This window comes from Rhinopithecus roxellana, chromosome 3 (assembly GCF_007565055.1).
Source record: "Rhinopithecus roxellana isolate Shanxi Qingling chromosome 3, ASM756505v1, whole genome shotgun sequence".
NCBI classification, from domain to species: Eukaryota; Metazoa; Chordata; class Mammalia; order Primates; family Cercopithecidae; genus Rhinopithecus; species Rhinopithecus roxellana.
In genome coordinates, this window is record NC_044551.1 from 181,086,504 (window position 1) to 181,108,718 (window position 22,215).

Consider the following 22,215-nt stretch of genomic DNA (forward strand, 5'->3'; position numbering starts at 1 on the left):
AGGCACACCTCTTCTTAGAGTTACGGGGAGAGACATGCTTTAATTAGGCATGCATATCCAGCTCACCTAGCAAATATTGAGAGCCTCTAGGGATTGCTTATCTTTGATTCCCAACACCTTGTCCGGGATGTGGAGACAAAAAAGATAATCAATGAAGAATTATAGAATGAAAGCATGACTCCTTCATTCCTTCAATCCATCTCTCACGGGGTGGGGAGAACTTTTATAAGGAAGTGGTTCTTATTTTTAAGTAGATTATAATTATTTCTGGAAATTTTGTTATTTCTATAAGATTCTGTTCATATATTGACAAATCTATATCTACATTCTCTCAGATTATTGGGGATATTATTCAAATTCTTCTTTAATGAAAGGAGCTTTATCCTTAATGTTTTGTTAGAGCCTATACTGTTTTTATTGAAATGTACTGTGATGAATATATTATAAAGGGACAGACCTGTAATTTAACCTTGGAGGAAATAAGTTTTAGGAAGTACTAAGTTGTTCTACATTTCAGGTTGATTGCATACGCAGGACAGCAGAGAGTAATCGCTCTAATATACATAGCTTAAGGTCACAATTATAGTATAAGTTTCATTTTGTTTTACTGGTTTGTTCTCAAATACTATTTTAAGTTCACTTATACTGAATTTTCACGTTTGGATATTAAGATCTAATTATTTGCAGTATAGCTAGCTGTATTGCATCAGATACAAATTATTGTGTTTTTCGCCCCACATAACTCCATGTTCTGATTAAAATTCAGTGATATTAATAAGATATCATAGCCAAACTAGCTTACATTCTCACAATTGTGTTTTTTAAAAAAACTCAGAGTAAAAACACTGTTTTGGTGAAAGGAATGTCATTGACTTTAACTGAAATAGTAGTTCAGACTTTTGTTATATAGCTGAATAATATAACCTTGAATATATTTAAATGATTCATGGCTCTTAATTTTTCATCCAGCAGCATTTTAAGCATCACATGATAAAATATACATTTTGGGTTAACTCATTAAATAGTGTTTGCATAATTAAATAGGTAAATTAGCATCAATACAGTAGGTGTCATCTTATGAAAATAAAAGCACAGTAAACTACAACAAAAAATATGATTTTTAGGTTTTTAAATAATACATTTTGAGGTTACTCACCTCTGTGATCAAGTGATATTTATGACTTACAAATACAAGGTAGGCTCTATTTTAGATCATTCCTGTTCTTGACTGCCTACTTTCTCTGAGCTGCTTCTCTCACTGCTCTAGGCTCTGGGCTGGAGAGATGTAGCTATAAACAAAATGCTGAAAAGTCTTTGCCTTTCTATAGATTGTGTTTCGGCAGAAGAAACAGATGAAAATAGATTAATAAATACATTATTAAAATTGCAAATAGTGGTAAATACCATGAAAAGAAACAGGGTAATGGGGAGGAATGGGGAAACAGGGGGTATTCTAGAGACCGTGGTCAAGGAAGGTATTTCGAAGGAGATAAGGTAACATATTGGCAGACATCTTGAGGACAAGATTTTGGAAGGTATTTGAAAATCTGTAAAAAGCCTTCTAGGAGAAGGAAAAAGTACAAAGATCCTGGGTAAGACATGAACTTGGTATGTTTAAAAAGCAAGAAGATCAGGATGACTGGAACTTAGTGTTCAAGGAAAAAAGACCAGGAGAGGAGATCAGAGAGTAGACAGAATGGCAAGGATCAACTTCCAGAAGGCCATGTAGGCTGTGGTAAGGAGTTTGGATTTTATCCCAAGAGTGATAGAAGGCTACTGATGAGTGTTGACTAAGATAACAATATTGGTTCTTTCATAGTTTAAGAAAAGAACACCCTAGTTTCTTCAGGGCACAGATGAAAACGGGAGACAAGGCTGTTGCAGGACTATAAGAAAGTGATGAAATGGCATTTCCCTTGATGCCTAGGGTGGAACTAAGACACAACACATTATTGTGTCATTTAGATATCCCAGTGTTTGGTTGAGTGTGACAGTAAGATAGACAAAGTTGTCTGGTGATGTTGGCCATGTCCAAAAAACCCATTAACTGACACAAGTGAAAAGAAACAATCATATTTCAAGGTTAATCACTGTTCTACTTTTAGACAGTTGTAAAACCCATGATTATTTAAGCATAGTCTGTACATCTGAAAATAGGAAGAAATATTTTGACCTGTGGTCATTTTTAATTTTTGAGGAAAATAGATAAACTATATAAATGAAGATTAAGTCTAGATATATCATTCGAAAAAGATAATAAAAGCTTGCAATCACTGCTGTAGTGACTGTACATTTATGAATTCACTAAACAGCATCTCTGTGAAATACTCATTGCATAAAATGATGGCTACATTTTTGAGTGTCAGTTACCAGACACTCTGTTAGGTAACTTGCTTTATCTCATTGACTCTTGGTCACTCTATGTCATATGGACATTATTCTCACCTGTGTTTTTAAAGCTGAGGCCATTTTAGGCACAGAATTTTTAAGTTACTTTCCCTTAGTAAGTCACAGAGCTGATAACTGATAAAGTTGGGGGACTCCAGCCTAGGTTACTTACTCTTAATCACTGCCCACCAGTGTATCATATTTATTTATTTATTTTTGAGACAGGGTCTCTCTCTGTTGCCCAGGCTAGAGTGCAGTGACACAATCAAGGCCCATTGCAGCTTCAACTTCCAGGGATGAAGACATCCCCATGCCTCAGCCTCCCAAGTAGCTGAGACTACAGCACACGCCACCACACTGGCTAATTTTTTAAAACTTTTTTTGTAAAGGTGGGGTCTCCCAGTCTCCCAATGTTGCCTGGGCTGTTCTTGAACTCCTGGATTAAAACAATCCTCCCTCCTGGGCCTTCCAAAGTGCTGGGATTACAGGCGTGAGCCATGGCACCCCACCAGCACCAGTGGTTAATTTAGTGAAAAACACACCAGCCCAGTTTCTCTTAAGAGTTAAAAACAGCCAGCTGATGAAGACTTTTCCTATTCCAGTGGTTGTTTTGAAATACAGATACAGCACCTGCATGGTAGCAATAAGCCGCAAGAAGGCAGTTTATAAAACAGATATGTCCCTCTGCAGGACGTACACTGGCCCTTTTAAAGTCAGCGAGCCAATACAACCACCAAGGATGTAAATACACTAAGTGACAGCATAATTAATCCTCCGTTACACAATCAATGAGGAATAATAACGTATCTTGGGAAATGGAATATAGTAGACGGAGCCTGAATTTTCCCAGAGCACAGATGTTGAGTCGTCATTTGATGAATCCTCCCTGGAGGGGAACCGTAACAAATACACAAAGCCTCTCAAGGACAGCCAGAGTTGTAAATTGTGGGCTATAAAAATAATATAAATATTGTGCCAGCATTTATAATTTATTTGTTGGACTCACAGGTGAAAAATAAGGTCTAGCTGGCAGGTCTAATGTGAACTAGTATTGGCAAATCCATGCTGCATACTAAACCATTGCTTTCTGTATTTCATTTCGTTTAAAAACATACAATAAAGCTCAGAAAAAGGAAGTTCCTTTGGAAAAATGGAGTTATGGACACAGATTTTTGTAATGTGACATAATAAAGTTATTGGGGTGTTAGTAAATTTAGTTTTTCTTGACTTGTAATGGGGAAATGTAGGCACTTAGAGCATTGAGGGAAATCATAACATCGAGAAACAATTCTGTTTAAAAACACGCAAAATTGCACAGGTGTATTTTTTTTGGTTGGTTGGTTTTTTACTGTAACTTAACATTGGAAAGTCAAAATCATTAACTGACGAAGGACATCATTGTGAGACAGCGAGGGGCTGTGAAAAGAATGTAGTTGTTCAGTCTAAAAAGCTGTTTCCTAATCTCAGCTGTGCCTTAAACCCCAGTGATCTTGGGCAAGTTCCATAGTGCCCCAGGGCCTATAGATAGTTGTGGCAGTCCTTGCTAAATAAGACTCATGAATATAAAGTGAGGTACACGTAAGAGAAGGCAGTATTGCTTTGAGCTTTAAGATGTGCACCATTGTCAGCTGTGCTGCATTAGCAAACTCTTCTGTTTCCATGTACCTCAGTTTCCCCATCTTGTCAATGGGGATAATAACACTTATCTTTGTGAGTTTTTGAGGATTAATGGAAATGTGGTACATGTCAAGTTCTGGGTACTGTGTCTTAGAGAAATAAGAGCTCAATAATTGTTAGCATTGCACATTTACTGTAATTCCTCAAGGTGGTCAACCTTCAATAAATGTTTTTTGAATACAAAGAATAAATATGGTCAGAGGTTCTATTGAATATTTATTAGATTCCTATTTAGGGCTATAGTTTGCTATAGTTCATAGATTTATACCAACTGATATGATGAATAAGACATAAGTAGCTATTTCTCTCTGAGAACATCAGACAAGCATACATGGAAGTATTTGAGGCCACCCTATCAGATGCACAGCCAAAAAAAAAAAAAAAAAAATGTGGAGACACCACTCCATCAACAGATGGACAGAGTGGTAGAAGTATGACATCTATATGGAGAACTATCAAAATTAAATGAAAGAACGTGTTAGTGAACAGAGTGCTACGAGGAGCAGAAGAAATAAGAAGTGAGGCTTAACTATTATTGTTAGGAATACAAATGTCCTGGTGTTAAATAAATTAGATTTTCTTTTTTTGGAGGAAGATTTCAGTAAATCTAAATGTAAAATAAAAGTTGCTAAGGAAATATATTTCTTCTCAGACTATCAATAATTATCTCTTTAATGTTTCAATCAGTCCTGGGCAGGGTTAGTCCCTCCTCTCTTACTTAACATGCATATTTATCTCTTCTAGATTCTAGAATCAAAGTTCATGGAGGGCAGACCACCTTGTTCTGATAACATGATGAAAGAGAGCCTTTTTAAGAATATCAACCTGGCAGAGATATGTTAGATGAAGTAAATGGATTGGAAGGAAAAGGGGAGACCCCCAAGGAAACAACTTAATTAGCCTAGTGGTTAGGTGGCAAAGTCCCAGCAAATGTTGTGACCTCACTGGAAAAAAACAAAACAGATGGTATGTGTGTTGGGGAGGAAGTAAATATCAAACAAGTTTAGTAGGTGCATACTTCTTTATTTTGTGTTTATGATTATTGCAATGCATGTGATGGCTTGAAGTATTGGATGGTGTGTTTCACCATCTCTGATGGTGGTTATTATGGTAGCGGGGGATAAGATTGCTGAATTTCTGGAAGAAAATATTTAAAGTTTAACATCTAAAATTGTTCTTAATGATTCTAACATACCAGAAGTCTTTCAATAATTAAATAACAACATGTGTCTCTAATTTGGGGGGAAAGTTGGTCCTGAGTATTCTCATAACTCATACTGTAATGCTAGAAAAATGGTCCCCTAGAAATAATACATTTCTCATGCATGTATGTTGACATCAAAACTAATCTCTAAAATCATTAAGAGACTGTAGCAAAGGACAGGGTCTTCTCTTGTCAAATAACTGTACATGATGTATAAATTTTAGTGAGATGCTATATTTTAGGAAACATATCTATTTATCCCCAGATGCCTTTCACCCTCTGAGTAGAGAACCCTGCTAGCACATTAACAATAGAACGTTAGAGACGGTTGCAATAGTTTAAATGTCAGTTTATCTGCGTTTATCCAACTCTGCAATCTCTCCTGTGGATATATTAGGTTTGTTTGCATTTTAAATATCTAGTTTTTGAAAACAGGAAATTGCTTCTACTGTAAGAGATCAATGTACTCTTGACGCTAGCATTTTCAACAATGGTTTATCAGTGCTGATGTAATGGAGATTAGGGGATATGAGAATGAGTTTGGGTTCTCTAATAGGCTTGGGAAAAAAGTCACTGAGCAGAAATACCACAATAATTATGAATTCTTAAACTTAATGATGCTTATTCAATTAGATCATTCAATTGCCCAAAGAAGCAAAACCCTCAAGTTCATACCTACTTTTGTTGTAAAATTGTATTTTTGAAGAGGAGGAGGAGAAAAGAGTGTTTGTAATATCAGGGTTAATAGATTTAATTTAGAGAAAATTGTATAATATTTTTCTCTGTAATTAGAAATGTGGAAAAATTCTCTTTGAGATTTGGCCCAAAACATAAGCCAAAGCATTTCAAACTGGAAATGATTCCAGAAATGTAAGCCTAGGATTTTTCATTTTATTTCATCTTGGTCAGAAACAGCATGAGATCAATTGGGTAAAATTTTACTTCTCATTAAACAGAACCTGTTAATTTGTTCCAAAATAAATACTATGATGTGGCCAAGTTTGGTACAGATTGTTGTCTGCCTGAACCACTCAGGGTCACTTTAGTTCGCATCCATTGCCTAGATAACTATCCTAAATCCTTTACCTCCCTCTTTGAAAAATTTTATCTATTTCCTGGATTCCATGCTAAGCCCTAAAGCTCTAATTCAAGCTCTCTATTGCATTCTACCCAGAAGTTCCATAGGCAGCTCAAGAGTCATTTATTTAAAACCAACAAAGCATATACCTGTCTTTTAATAAGAATATTCTTGTATTTTTAGCTTGATTTCTACAACTTTTCATTAGATTTAAATTTATTGAAATCTCTATTTAATTATACACCTTCAAGTGATCTTCAAATGAATTTTCTTCAGAAATCTTTTACCAAATTTGGACACCACCCCCGTCTATTTAGGTTTTCATTGACTTTCAGTATAATTACATAAGTTCTAAACGTCTAATTGTTACTCTTTGCTTTGAATCCTCCATTTTTCTGCCAAAGTGGTCTTGACAAATCCCATATGTTAATATGTTATCCCATCAGTAATTCAATCCCTAATGTCCTTCAGTGATTCCTTTTGCCATCAGGATAAAATATCAAGCTCTTAGAATGACTGCCAGGCACTTCATGAACTGGTCCTCATTTTAAACTGCCACATCTCCCATTTCTACCCTACTTCAGATATACTTCTCATTTTGCAGAAAATTTTTTTGGTGGTAGTGGTGGTGGTTTTTTATTACCTTTTTTACTTTTTGTAGCTACATTCTGTACACTTCAAGATATTTAACATTACCTCAATACAACAAAATCTAAATTTCCTTATTTTTTTTCTTCTATAACTTTAGGTATATTAAACAGCATTAAGAAAATAATAAAGTAAGACATTTGCATAAATATCCCCATATGCCATTATTTCTAATCTCTTCTTACTCTCATCTATGATCCAAAGCACTTCTTAAAGATGGTTGTAGTTACAAAATGGGTAAAACTGTAATTTTATGCAGCTAACATTTGATGTACACACATTTTACTCTAGGATATCCTTTGTGTAGTTAACATTCTGTTGCATTCTTATTCACATTTTGAAAGACCCAATTTCTCCTTTTTAACTCTAGGATATCCTTTCTGTAGTTAACATTCTGTTAAATTCTTATTCACATCTTAAGAGCCATTTTTTTTTGTCTGTCGTATCCAATGAGAAGATTTCCTTGCTTGGGAATCATGGTACACAATTTCAACCCATGTCTCTTGGTAACTGATAGGAAAGTAGACAGAAAATCAGTTAGGATAGTTGACCCTTAAATAATTTGAGTCTGAACTGTGTGGATCCACTTATACTCAGATGTTTTTCAATAAAATTTACACCAAGTGTGCCTTCATCTCCTGCATCCTCTTCTACCTCCTCCACCTCTTCTGCCTCTGTCATCTCTGAGACAGGAAGACCAACTCCTCCACTTCCTCAGCCTACTTAACACAAAGAAGATGAAGATGAAGACCTTTATGATACATTTCAACTTAATGAATAGTAGATACGTTTTTTCTTCCTTATGATTTTTTAAATAATATTTTTTTTAATCTAGCTAACTTTATTCTATAAAATACACGTACCATACAAATAGGTGTTAATCAACTGTTTATGCTACCAGTAAAGCTTATGGCCAACAGCAGGTTATGCTATTAAGTTTTCGGAAAGGTAAACGTTACACAAAGATTTTTTGACTACACAGGAGATGGCACTTTTAACTCTCAAGGGTTGTTCAAGGATGAACTGTGTATGAAAGACTTAAACAACACTATCAATCATCTTGACCCAATGAACTCTCCACTCAACAATAACAAAATATACATTATTTCTATGTGTGCACAGAATATTTGCCAAAGTGCACCGTATTCTGGGCTATAAAACAAATCTTAATACACTTAAGAAAACTGAAATCCCAGAAAATCAAGCCCTCTGAACACAATGGAGTTAAATTAGAATTCAATAACTAAAAAGTATCTGGAGAATCCGTGAAATATTTGGAAATTAAACAACACTTCCTAAATACCTCATGGGACAAAGGACAAAGTAAAATGAGAAGCGTCCTTACCAGATAAAAATAAAAATAAAAGTAAACCAGATAAAAACTAACATTATCAGAATTTTCAGAGTAGAGCAAAAGCGGTGCGCAGAGGAAAATGCATAGCATTAAATACTTATGGTAGAACAGATGAAAGGGCTCAATTAATAATTTAAGAATTCAACTTTAAAAATTTAAGACAAAGGGGAAAATCAGGCAAAAGAGCTAATTAAATCCAGTAAGCTGAAGGAAAAGAAGTACAATAAACACAAGAAATAATAAGAAGAGAATAACAGCAGCAATCAATGAAATAAAAACAGTGAAGACAACAAAGAAAATCAGTGAAACCAAAAGCTGGCTAACTGAAAAGTCTATCTGTTGTTTTTTTCTATTATTCTGTTTCCTTGTTCCCACCTGACAAAACCTACCATTCCGCCATTATCCAGCGAGAGCTCTTATTCTAACTGCCCTGATTCATGGATCACAAATAAAAGCCTGTTAGATCTATAAATTTGTAGTACACTTTCTACAAAAGACCGCAAAGGAGTTTCTTGGAGGAATGAAAATATTCTGTATCATGATTTTGGTGTGACTTACAACACTGTGTTATAAATTTGTTAAAACACATCAAATTATACAATTAAAATTGGTGAATTTGTTGCACATAAATTATAGGTCAAAAATATTATTTTAAGGGTTATAAATTTTCAAATGAAAATTAATTAATTTATTAAATGAACAATATGCTATAGGGTAATATTAAGATAATATTGGGAGGGAGATATTTACCTGTTAATTTTGCCTCACTTGTTTTAGACAATTTGGTTCTAAAAATATGTATATAGGTGACATAGATGAAAAGAAATGTACAGGCTGTTTTATTAGTGAAAGTGTTTTTACTTTTAATATGAATATTTATTTTAATGAATATTATTCATTTAAATGCTGCTATTCTCCAACTTACCCAGCTAATAGAATTCTGATAGCCCAGCTAATAGAATTTCTAAGCTGTTATACCATTCTACCTCTATCATATGAACAGTAGCTCTACAGATAAGAATATAAATTATTTTCTTACATAAGATGTAGACGTAGTACAAAATGGTAACTTCTATAAGGGACTATGTTTCACACCATTTCAGATTAGGAACTAGGTATTCCCCAGGCTGTGGTGAAATATTTTATTGGTTGTTACAGCCAGTGCAATAGATCCTAACTTATCTTTCATCTGACCTTAAATATAAATGAAAAACAATAAATTTATTTCAAGGTTGCACTGAGAATAAGCAAGGCCAATTGAAATTGAGACTTTAAGCCTCTTCCAATTTATATTCTGAGCCAAGCTACAGTAAGAAAAGAAAAGAATTAGACTTAACTTTTCTGTTGTCAAATTATATTTTAATATTGGAAGCCGTGATTATATTCTTTTTCTTGTTTGTGTGTTAGGGAAAAAAAGAAAAAGAACAGCATTCAGCTTAAATAAAGGACTAACCATTATTTATGAATATCGATGAATGCTTTAATGTAGCAAATCGTAAGCATATGGAAATACTGGCACTGATTAATATTTCACATGAAGTTGAATTATTTCTTCATTGAAAAAAGTTTCCAAGCATCTTTTCTTATGGGGGTAATATGAAAAACATAGGCATGTATCTTTTCCAAATACTCTTTTAAAGATCATGGGATTAGAGTAAAACTCTAAGATCTTAAATTAAAAGCAGGAAATAATCAAACATGGAATAAGGTATGATTTTAAATGAATATCAAGTAAACGGCATAGATACATAGCTACAGAATTAACTTGAAGAGCAACACATTGAAAATCAGCCAGTCTCAGCCCACAGGAGTTGAGAAAGATTGCTGTGTAATATACTGTCGGGTTTGTTTATTAGACAAGACTTGGATAGGAAACTTCTTTTGTTGCATTTGCTCCCAGTGAAATTTGAATCCGAAAAATCCACGACACAAGTGTTCCATTTCATTACTGTGTATTGATTGCTCATGTGTATCTTTCTAAGAAACCAGAGAAACATGGCTGTTACAAATCCTCTTACTTCACACTGATACTCTAGTTTAAAAAGTGAAGTGGTAAAACACAATTAAAAGACTGTTAAGTCATCCTGAATTTTAATTTCCATAATGAGGAAGGTAAACTTAAGGTAGCCAAGCAACAAAGGAGAATTATTTCTGTGCCAGGCATCTCTGGTTCTTGCCTACCAGGCTCACAACCATTTGAATGGTAGTAACAACGGGTCCAGTGGAAAGAAAATACGTTTAGGACTTACATGAGGGTAAAACCATCTTGAAACAGGTCAACTTATCTACAGAAATGGAAAGCCTACAATAACAAGAGTAGTTGTCAAGATTTTTATGTAGTGCTATTTACTTCCATGTTTTTCTTATGCAATTTTTTTAGCCCCTTTCTCCCAAGGTAACAGTGAGCCTTTCAAGTCTCCCCTCTGATACTAGGCAACATACTTTAAGTCACAAGTTATGACATTGCATGCATCTTCAAAGCCAGCTTCCCTTGGAAATGGTAAGTTGGAATACTGATTACTTGACCACTTTCTAGGAACTCTACTTCTTCCTTCTCTAGTTGGAAGCTGTGTTGACTTCGGTTCAATAATTTAACTTCCATAATTTTACTTTGGAAAATTGGGTTTATGTAACTCTCAATGGCTTTCCAAATTTAAATATATCATTTTATTAAGTACATCAAGCAATACAGTGTTAATGTATTAAAAATAAGTTTTGTCACTTTGAGAGGCCAAGGAGAGTGGATCAATTGAAGTCAGGAGTTCTAGACCAGCCTGACCAACATGGCAAATCCCCATCTCTGTTAAAAATACAAAAATTAGTCAGATGTGGTGGCATGCACCTGTAGTCCCAGCTACTGAGGAGACTGAGGTAGAAGAATTGCTTGAACCCTGGGAGGTGGAGGTTGCAGTGGGCCACGATCATGCCACCACACTCCAGCCTGGGCAACAGAGCTGGACTCCATCTCAAAAATGAAATAAAATAAGTTTTGCAATGATGGTTTTATGTTCCTTGATCTAAAGCAATTTCACACATTTTCCCAAAAATGTGAAATAAGTTAAAAAGTCATCATTTTAAAACCATGTTTATAAAAAACCACAGTTCATTTGTCTCACTTTTTTTTATTGTTCCTTCCACTACCCTCTTTAGTTGCATCAATTTGTCTCTACAATAGTGGCTTTATCCTCCTTTCTGGCCTTTCTGCATCTGTTCTCTTCCACATTTGTTTTTACACCACCCCTAGATTAACCTTCAGAAATTGTGTTTAATGCTTTTATGTGCAATACATTACTGAGAACATCTAAATTGTTTTTCCAGTAGTTCAAGGGCTGGTAAAATCTGGCTTCGAGTTTTCCTTTTCAAAATTTCTCCCAGTCTTCTGAGCCTCTAGCAAATGTCTGTTATGATCCTCATTTGCCCCTTTGCTTATATTACGAGCCTTGCCTGAGAAACATGCAACTTGATGGCTCAGCAGCAAATAACAAGCTTGTATAACTTTTATACAAACTCTAAATAGCAAATTTTGGTAATGGTACTATCACTTGATTGGTATTTACTATCCACTGTAGCATATTTGAATTTAGATATCTGAATACCTAGTCATGTGATATACACATATAAAGGGTAAATAGTCACACACACACACATGCAAATGATAAATACACACATATGTGTGTATACACACATATATACACAAAATGAAAATTTATGGGGTTGCTGACCCCGCACTCCTTTTCCACCAACTGTGGCCCCATCAGCACCATTGCCATAGGAGTGAGCATTTTATTCAAAGTGACCCGTTCCACTGACAAGAGGTGATTATCAGATGAGGAAAAAGTTAATTATTGTGCCCTGGGAATTTTAAAACTTGCAGGAGCATTGACTCAATATCTTTCTAATGGCTGAATTTCTAAACTGGAAACTTGGAACATACCAGGCATATTTCATGACCAGGAAGTCTATTATGCATTGACTCAATATCCGTTATCTCTTCCAGTCTTCTTCTAGAGTGCCTTCTTGTACTGCTGAAGCTGAAGGGCTAAACCCACCTAAAACTACCTCTCCTAGACTTCCTTTCAGTGAGAGTCCTAGATGGACTCTGGACTCTACCAATTAAGTGCACATGGATGAGACATGAATTCAAAACTGAATTTCCAGTGAAAAAAGGCAGAGGTTTTACCAGTGTAGAGTGGGGCAGAGGCAGAAAGTTTAGCAATGAACAGCTACAGTGGTGACTTCCAGTTTCGTTGGCAATTTTCAATTAGGTTAGAGGCAGCAGTGTTCTTGGCTTATGCAGTACTGCAATGAACCTTTAGAAATTGTTCCTGGAAATTCAGCCTAGGTTCTATTTTTTTTTTTTTTTTAGCTTTCCCAATAATTCATAATCTATTTAATAAATGTAATAAACATCTTTCTGTTGAAATGAGCTAGACTGGATTCTTTTCCTACATTGTCCTTTGGACAAGGCTGGTCTATAGTGAGAGAGAAGAGCTAAGGAACACCAGGGGTATCTGGTTTCCTGGCCCCGTGTGCACCTAGCACCAAGCAGCATCCTGGCATCTCCTATTGGTTTGGTTGTGAAACACTATTCTGGACTTTACCAGCCAATAAGTTCTACCTGCTGCTCTTAAATTTGTTTGAATTTGTTTCCTATCCTTTTTCCAACAAGAATTGTACTGATATACTATGTTTCACCTATCCCATATCACACCCTGTCATAAGGAGAAATATGTATACCTTAATATCTATCCTTTGCATATCAATCCTATTTCATGACTAAAACTTACTGACTGAAGCAGTTTTTATTGTTGATGCCTCTATAAATACATAAACCAAAATATTTTGTTTCTTTTCTCATATATATCTGAGAAAATATATAATATATAATTATATACACATTATATATAAAATATTTATTATAAATATGTATTTTAATAAACATCAATACATATTTATTATAAATATATATTATATCACATGTTATATATTATATAATAAATATTATATATTATATAATGTATATAAATTCATCGATTATATATATAGATGAATTAACTGCGATTGCCTCAACAAACATTTTAAATGAGAAATTCTCTGAAATGTTTTCAACTTTTTTGAAGAAATCTCAATCATTTTTTGATTCCATTTAGCCATACTCAAGGATAATCCTGATAATTACATGATTATTTTGCAAGTGGAAATGTCAACAATGAAAGATTAAGCATATTTTGCAGAGGCCAGCAAAGATTCCCTTTCTTTGATGAAGAAAATTAGCCACCTCAAATTGATAATAGCAGTCAAACAGATCCAGACATAACTTTTAATACCTTAGAGGCCTATTAAATATTTGAAGATAATTTAATTACTGATTCATCCACTAACCTTTTAAAAAGTCCTTCCTCCCATTTCCTTGGGAAAGGTGCAAAAATTTCTCCAAGGACAAACAACTGAAGGAAAGAAGGCACCTACTGTAGGAAAACCATTTAACACATCCAGGGACCAGCTACAGTCTTGACCTCATTTAAATGAGCTTGGACTTGGCATGAGGCAAAAAACAGTTTGAACAAAAATAAATAAATAATCTGCTAACGATCACATGCCTTAACTCACAATCTGGCAATAAATCACTTCTATTGGAATGAGAAGGAGGAGGTTCGGCAGGCAGCACTACTTCAATCAAACTCCATTTTTTGTGGTTATTTTTACTTCGGTCATAGGATTTAACCTTTAAATGCAACATAAATGGAAAGCATTTTTTCCAGTTTAAATTTGGACATGAAAAATTAAAGTGAATAAGAGATTGTTTATCTTCTCCAGCATGTGATGGTAGCATTTGTAATTTCATATAACAATAGATATCTCTTGCTTGGTGAATCTCTGCCTGGAATAAATCAAATTTGTCATGTCTATTTTGCATTTTGTTTGTCTTATGCTATTACTAAGGTGCCAGCTTTAAAAATCTCAGTGACCCTGTATCAGAGCCATGAATTCCGGAGAAAGACAGAGATATTACTTGATCTCTCTACATTCTATTTCTTCTCTTTATTTTCTGTTTCATTTTCTTGTTGATTTTTTAAACTATGGACACTTCATGATGTGAGTGACACCATCAAAAAGATTTAACAGTTTTGAGTTAGGATGTATCTTACATTTGAACAGAGGGAAGACTGTCTATCTGGGGCAATCTGATAAATGTTATAAAAGATTCCTTCCTTTCATAATGTATCTCTCTCCTAGGCCCCGTACATTTCTACCAATCATGATTTAATCTATGGTATTGTCTTCAAGTCTCTAGGAGTTCTCTTTTGAATAACAAATACTCCCAGGAGACAATTTTTTAAAATGAGAAAACAAACACAATCCTAAGTCATTAATAGATTTATGTGAGCTAATTAATTAGAGATGCAGTAACATATGTTTTCTTGCAAGTTTCTTAGAGAAAGAAACAAGTGATAATTAGGTTATGACAGGGAACAAAAAAGATGTTTAAAGCTGGAGTATGAGGCACTACTTTTTGGTGCTTCCTAAAGGTCAGGCTCAGCATGTGGACCCTGGTGGCAGGCAGGAGGGAGGATTAAAAGGATAATAAAAGACGAGAGAGAGAGAGAGAAACACACACAGATAGAGACAGAGATAGAAAGAGAAAGAGAGATGTCTCATTCAAACAATCTCCTGTTATTCCTACATATTTATTCTAAGTGCCTCTGGGAAAATTTTTGGTATTAATTACCAGTTTACTAAATCCTAGTCTGACTACCTTTAAGCCTATTTTTATCTGAATGTGGTAATGTCCCAGTGTGCATTTTTAATTCAAAGTTCAGTATTTTTAAGTGAAAAATATATGATAGGAATAAAGCTATAAAATAGCTTGTTTAACTGGGGTTAATATATACAAAAATTATTGATAGCAATGAGATGAAATTTATATATATATTATATATATACATACAACACACACACACACACACACACACACCCCAGAAGTGTTTTGGACTTAGGATCTTTTCAGATGTTTTAATATTTGCATATATATAATTAGATATCTTGGGAATGGAAAGCCAAGTCTAAATATGGAATGTTTTTGTTTTACATATGCCTTTTACAGATTGCCTAAAGATAACTTCATGCAATATTTTTAACAATTTTGTGCATGAAACGAAGTGTTGACAGCATTCTGACTATGACCCATGTCTTTGTCCAGTTTGCGTTCCTGCATAGGAATACCTCAGGCAAGGTAACTTATGAAGAAATGAGATTTGTTTGGCTCATGGTTCTGCAGACTGTACAAGAAGCATGGCACCAGCATCTACATCTGGTGAGGGTCTCAGTCTGCTTCCTCTCATGATAGAAGGCAAAGGGGAGCCAGCATGTGCAGAGGCCACATGGCACGAAAAGAAGCAAGAGAAATGGGGGAGATGTTGGGCTATTTTTAACAACCAGATCTAGAGAGAACTAAGAAGTGAGAACTCACCAACCTCCAAAGGATGGCATCAATTTTTTCATTAGGGTTCCAGACCTATGACCCCAACACATCCCATTAGGCCCCACTTCCAATAAGGGATCAATTTCAACTTGAAGTTTAGTGGGGACAAACACCCAAACCATAGCAGCTCATTACATGAAGTCAGGTATGGAATTTTCCACTTAAGGCCTCATGTCAGTGCTCAAAAAGTTCAGGATCTTGGAGCATTTCAGATTTCAGTTTTTTAGATTAGGAATCCTCAACTTGTGTATTTAAGCAGCTATTTTAAGGAAAGACTATTAGCTTAGAAATATTATCCTGATCCCAAAATTGTAAACAGAGCTTTGGTATTGCAAGATGAAAGTGAACCACGGAAATCCATTACTCAGATTCATAATGGCTTCTCTAAACATTTCTAGTTTTGGAGACAAAGGAAGATGGGACCACAGATTAAAAAGTATTCCAAAATTTTAAAATATTTTTAACATGCATTAATAGAAAAAATATTTAAAACATTTAAAATTATTTTTATAAGACTAGATGTAAACATGCCTAAAAGTATTATTTATATATAAATACCACAACCTTTTATAGTGATAGTTTTAGTAAGTATTTACAAGTGTTGTCAATAATTATTTGAAACCTATGAAGTTTAGCCAAAACCACAAAATAATTATTGAGTTACACAACACCAAAAAAGTATTGGTTAAAGCTTATTTATTTAAATATAAATACACTGCCCCTTTCCCATTGGACACTGGGACTGGAACTAGACCTTGTTAAAAAAAGAAAGGAAAAACATAATGCTACATAGCCAGTTAAGATTTTGCTTAAGGGTGGATCCCATTCCCCTGAGTTCTGTAGATTATCTATCTGTTATCACAAGAGGTATGAAATCCAGAAGTAAACCAAGGCATGAGGAAGCAGAACTGTAAGTTTCTCAGCTACAGGAACTTTGCTGTTATGTGGTCTAGTCTCTTCTTCCACATTCAGGAGACCACGTTTACACAGCTGCATTGGGACTGGCTATACTAGAGAATCCTCAGCTTGGTTCTCAGCTGTTGGTCCCCTGGCAACAAGGAGGAAGAAGAGTTCCACAGGAGCTTTGTGAGAAATGTATTATCACATATCTTCTACTCCATTTAATTAATAATCTTCTGGCTCTAAATATTATATCTGAAATGATAGTGGTATTAAAATGGATAACAAAAGTGTCACATTGTTATATATTTTTTTCTATTTTTATCAGTTTACTAAGTGTTGTTATAAGTCTCTCATTTCTCTCATTAAGAAACAGCCCTGCACCTTATGTTGTATCAGTTAAAAAACTGTAGTTGGCAAGTAAAAGAAAATTCAACTTAAACTAGTATTGCAGGGGGAAAATGTTGGTTCATCAAAGTGAAAAGGCTAATTTCTTTCAAGTATGGCTTAATCCGGAGATTCAGATGACATTCAACACTCACTACTACTTTCCACTGGCTTCATTTTCAGACTCATCCTCCCATATCCTAGTTGATTTTGAATGAATAATTTGCCCCTCTTAATATTGTAGTTTGATGCCTGAGACATACTTCTATCCCCTGAGGCCAGAGGCATTTTGGTGTATTAATTGAGTTGTATTTGGTAGTAAACAAACCAAAATATTCTACCCTGAAGGTCAGTTTGAACCCCACTTAAACCACAGGGACGAGAGGAAGTCATGGCTCCTAGAATTCTAGATGCTGATTACAAAGAAGAAAGACATAGTGGCCAAAATACTCTTTCCTGCAAAGAAGTATAAGCATATATTTGGTCCACTGTTTGAAGACAAAAGGTAAGGCATCCCACCAAATTGGAAATAAACTTGCTTTTTAATAATAAAACAGGATACAATTTAATGAGTGTTTAACTGATGTCAGAAACTGAGCTATGTGCTTTATTTGCATAATTTCTTTCAACTTTTATAACAGCTCACATGAAATAGTCATTGCTACTATAACCATTTAATAGCAAGGAAACTGAGGCTTAGAATGTTGAACCAATTGCTTAAGGTCAATAAATAAAAGAGCCAAGTACTGGAGAAGTGGAGTCAAGATTTGAACTCAAATAGTCAAATAGAGGAACATGTACTTAAAACACAGCTCTATCAGCATAGAGTCTTCCAGAGCCTATGTACACAAAAGCTCCTTTAGTAAGCCAGGCTTTTCTTCCTTGTTGAAGATATGGTCATCAACCTAAAAAAATTAGAAATTACTTAAAAGAACTCTTGGAGAGTATGCCAATGTGGAATAAGATTACTGCAGAGCAAACATATACATGGCCATTCATTAATGGAGCCTACCCTTTTAGCTAACTGGCCTTGAGAACCCAGTCCCATGGAAAGACCATCTCTACTGTTAAGTGGACAAGTTAGAGTATTCTTTCCTGACACTATTAACTTTTCAATTCATTGAACTATTTGTTCTGATTAAGCTGATATCCTCTAAAGAAACTTCTGATAATGATTTAATTTTCTGTAGGTTCACTAATGATTTAGTAAAAACTAATGATTGGTTTCCTGTAAGGAGAAAATAAACTAGCATGGGATTTTGAATGTTCCAAACTCTAAATGGTTATTTCCTTCTCTGTATGATTAAAGGGTTATCTGCATTGGTACCTCACTCTCAGTAAAGCCACTGTTCACATCTTCACTTTTCTGAGCCTGTAAGGCAAGTTCCTAGGCTGGGCAAATTCGCCCAAGGAATCTTCGGATGCTGCCTGCTGGCCATTTTCTTCTGAACCAACCTCTCTGCATTGCTATGTATAGTTTTGTAATGCTATTACTACATTTAATATTATTTAATTTTAATGGATCTGGAAAATAAAGCTTAGGGAGATAAACAGACTCAACTAATTTAAAAGGCTAATAAGGTACAGAGAGAGTGAAAGCTCCAGTTTCAGCTTCTAATTTATTGGAATTTCTACTATACCATAATGCCTGTGATATATCTTTTTTCTTTCACACATTTTCAATGCTTAAAAGTATAATTTCTAGAAAATGTAACAGTATATCCACTAAAATTCATGATGATTAGTCTAAGTAGTCAATCTGAAAATATAGCCTTTCTTAGAAGATTGCCATAACCATTTTTAAAAAAACATTAATAGATTTTACTTTACAGAGCAGTTTTAGGTTTACAGAAAAATTCAGTAGAAAGTACAGAGAGTTCCCACATGTACACCCTCTGTCTTGCCATCCCCTACCCTTTATACTCACCCATTTTCCCCTATGATTATCTTTTATTTGTGTGCTATTTACATATTGAAGTGTTCAATTGTATGGATATAGCAGTGTTTATCTATTCACATTTACAATTGGTGAACCAAAAATGATGTATTATTGTTAACTAAAGTCCATAGTTTACACTAGGCTTAATTATTGGTGTTGCACATTCTGTGGATTTTGTCAAATGCATAATGTCATGTATCTACAATTATGGTATTATGCAAAATAGTTTCACTTACCTAAAAATCGTCTGGGTTTCCCCTGTTCATTCTTCTCCCCTCCCACCTGAACCCTAGTGACCATGGATCTTTTTACTGTCTTTACAGTTCTGCCTCTGTTAGAATGCCTTATAGTCAGAATCGTATAGTATGTAGCCCTTTCAGACTGGCCCTTTTCACCTATCAATATGAATTTAAGGCTGTTCCATGTCTTTTTGTGGCTTTATCAAGAAATCATGGCTGATTTCTTTTTCAGTTTTTGTTAATTCTTCATTTATTTTAATTGACAACAATTAAACAATTGTTTGTTTAATTAACAATTATCTCTGTATCATGGAAAACATGACATTTTGAAATATGCATACATTGTGGAATAGTTAAGTTGAGCTAATCAACATATGCATCACTTCATATATTTATCTTATTTTGTGATTAAAACTTAAAATTTATTCTCTTAGTAATTTGCAAGAATACAATACATTGTTATTAACTATAGTCACCAGGTTAGGCAATAGACCTCTTCAACTTATTCCTCCTAACTGAAATTTTGTATCCTTTGACTAACATCTCTCCAGCAGTCCTGCCTCCTCTCCCCCAGCACCTGCTAACCACCATTCTACTTTCTGATTCTATGAGTTCAACTTTATGTTAGATTTCACATACGAGTGAGAGCGTGCAGTATTTGTCTTGCTGGGCCTATCACTGAATAGTGTTCAATTATATGGATATACCAGTGTTTATCTATTTACATATTGAAGGACATCTTGGTTGCTTCCAATTTGGGGCAATTATGAATAACAGTGTTATAATCCTTTATGTACAAGTTTTTACATGATGTAAGTTTTCAACTCAGTCTTATCTTATTGTACAAAAATCATGCTCCTTGGTGTGGGTAAATACCTAGGAGCATAATTTTTGTATTGTAAGGCTGTGTTTACCTTTGGAAGAAACTGCAAAACTGTCTTTCAAAGTGGCTGTATCATGTTTCATTCCCACCAGTAATAAATGAGAGTTCCTGTTGCTCCACATACTTGTCAGCATTTGATGTTGTCAGTTTTGGGTTTACCTGATCTAATAGGTATGTGGGGATATCTTGTTGCTTTAATTGGTAGTTCCCTAATAACATATAATATTGATCATCCTTTCATATGGTTGTTTGCCATCTCCATAGCTCTTTCAGGGAGGTCTCTTTGGAGATCTTTTGCTCACTTTTAATTGGTTTGTTTGCTTTCTATTTGTTGTTGTTGCTATTGTTGTTTTTGAGATAGAGAGTTGCTCTGTCACCCAGGCTGGAGTGCAGTGGCACAATCTCAGCGCACTGCAACCTCTATCTCCAGGGTTCAAAGAATTCTTCTGACTTAGTCTCCTGAAGAGTTGGGACTACAAGCATGCACCACCATGCCCAGATAATTTTATTTTTAATTATCTTTCAGTGGAGTCATGGTTTTGCCATGTTGGTTAGGCTGGTTGTTTGCTTTCTTTTTATTGAGTTTTAAGAATTCTTTGTATATTTTGGATACAAGTTCTTTACCAGATATGTTTTTTTGCAAATATTTTCTCCCAGTCTGTGGCTTGTCTTTACATTTTCTTAAACATACATTTCACAGAGCAGATTTATATTTTAGTGAAGTCCAACTCATAATCATTTTTCTTCATTGATTGCACTTTGAAAATGCTTTACCAAGCTAGGGTGACCCAGATTTTCTCTTATGCTATCTTCTAGGAGTTTTATACTTTTGTGTTTTACACTTAGGTCTATGACTCTTCTGGAGTTAGTTTTTATGACATATGTAAGATCAACATCTAAATTCATTTTTGTAATGTGTGGATATCCATTTGTTGTAGCACTATTTGTTGAAAGAATACCCTTTCTCAATAGAGTTGTCTTTGCTTCTTTGTCAAAGATGAATGGACTAGAAATGATTGCATTTTTGACAAGAAACAGTCCAGGTTTTTTGTCATGCCATTGTGTGAATAATTATCTGTCTGAATGTACTGTGTATTGTGATATTATCACTGAGAACACTTATGTGAAGTTAATGCAAGCTACCGAAATAATTTAAATGTTAAAACTTGCTTCAGTAGAACAATGACTCTGACACAACCATACTAGTCAATTCTTATTAAAATGAGCAATATCTTGTCCTTGTCCATGTACAGATAGCATGCCCTATCCCCTTATTACTTCTTCACTGTTCCCCATTTGCGTGTAAGATACATAGTAGCAGAATAGATTTTGACTGTGGATATTATTCACATGATGCTACTTTGACTATTCACAAAAACTAATAAACACTTAGAAGCCTGGTTAATAACATTAAAGGTATTTCCTTGGACAATGAGAAGGTTACAAGGTTATTTGGGTAGAATATGAGAGAAGAGAGCTACAGCAAGTAATCAAACCAGGGTGTTGTTAGTGTTTCTTCTCCTCCCTTTCCCTTCCTGAGTCATTTTATTTCATTTGCATAACTAGTTCACGATAAAATAAATCCTGCGTCCTCAAGACATTAGCATTGCAGCATTGATCAAGCTGTATAAATCAGAATCCAGTAATTAAAATGCAGATAGACAGAAGTAGACGTTATAAATTGCAGCTTCGCAAACTCAATATTATTTTAAGACTAATGGGTTAGCACCTGGAAGGACAGGAGGCAGATGAGAATGAAGAGACAGGAGTTGCCCCACGCTGTTGGGGTTCATGTCTAATATCCTTCCTTTCCTTTTGAAAAACACCCTTGCCTTTTTATGAAATTTTCACTCTAATAAAATTGAACCCACTGGCCAATTATAATCCTTTGCTTGTGTTATTTTCTTAACTTTTTTGCAACAATCCTTCTAACAATGATTTGTCCTCAGGACTGGGTACATAATTCACTCGGTCCAGCACAAAAGAAAATGCAAGCCTCCTTGTACAAGTATTATTAAGAATTCAAGATGGCAAT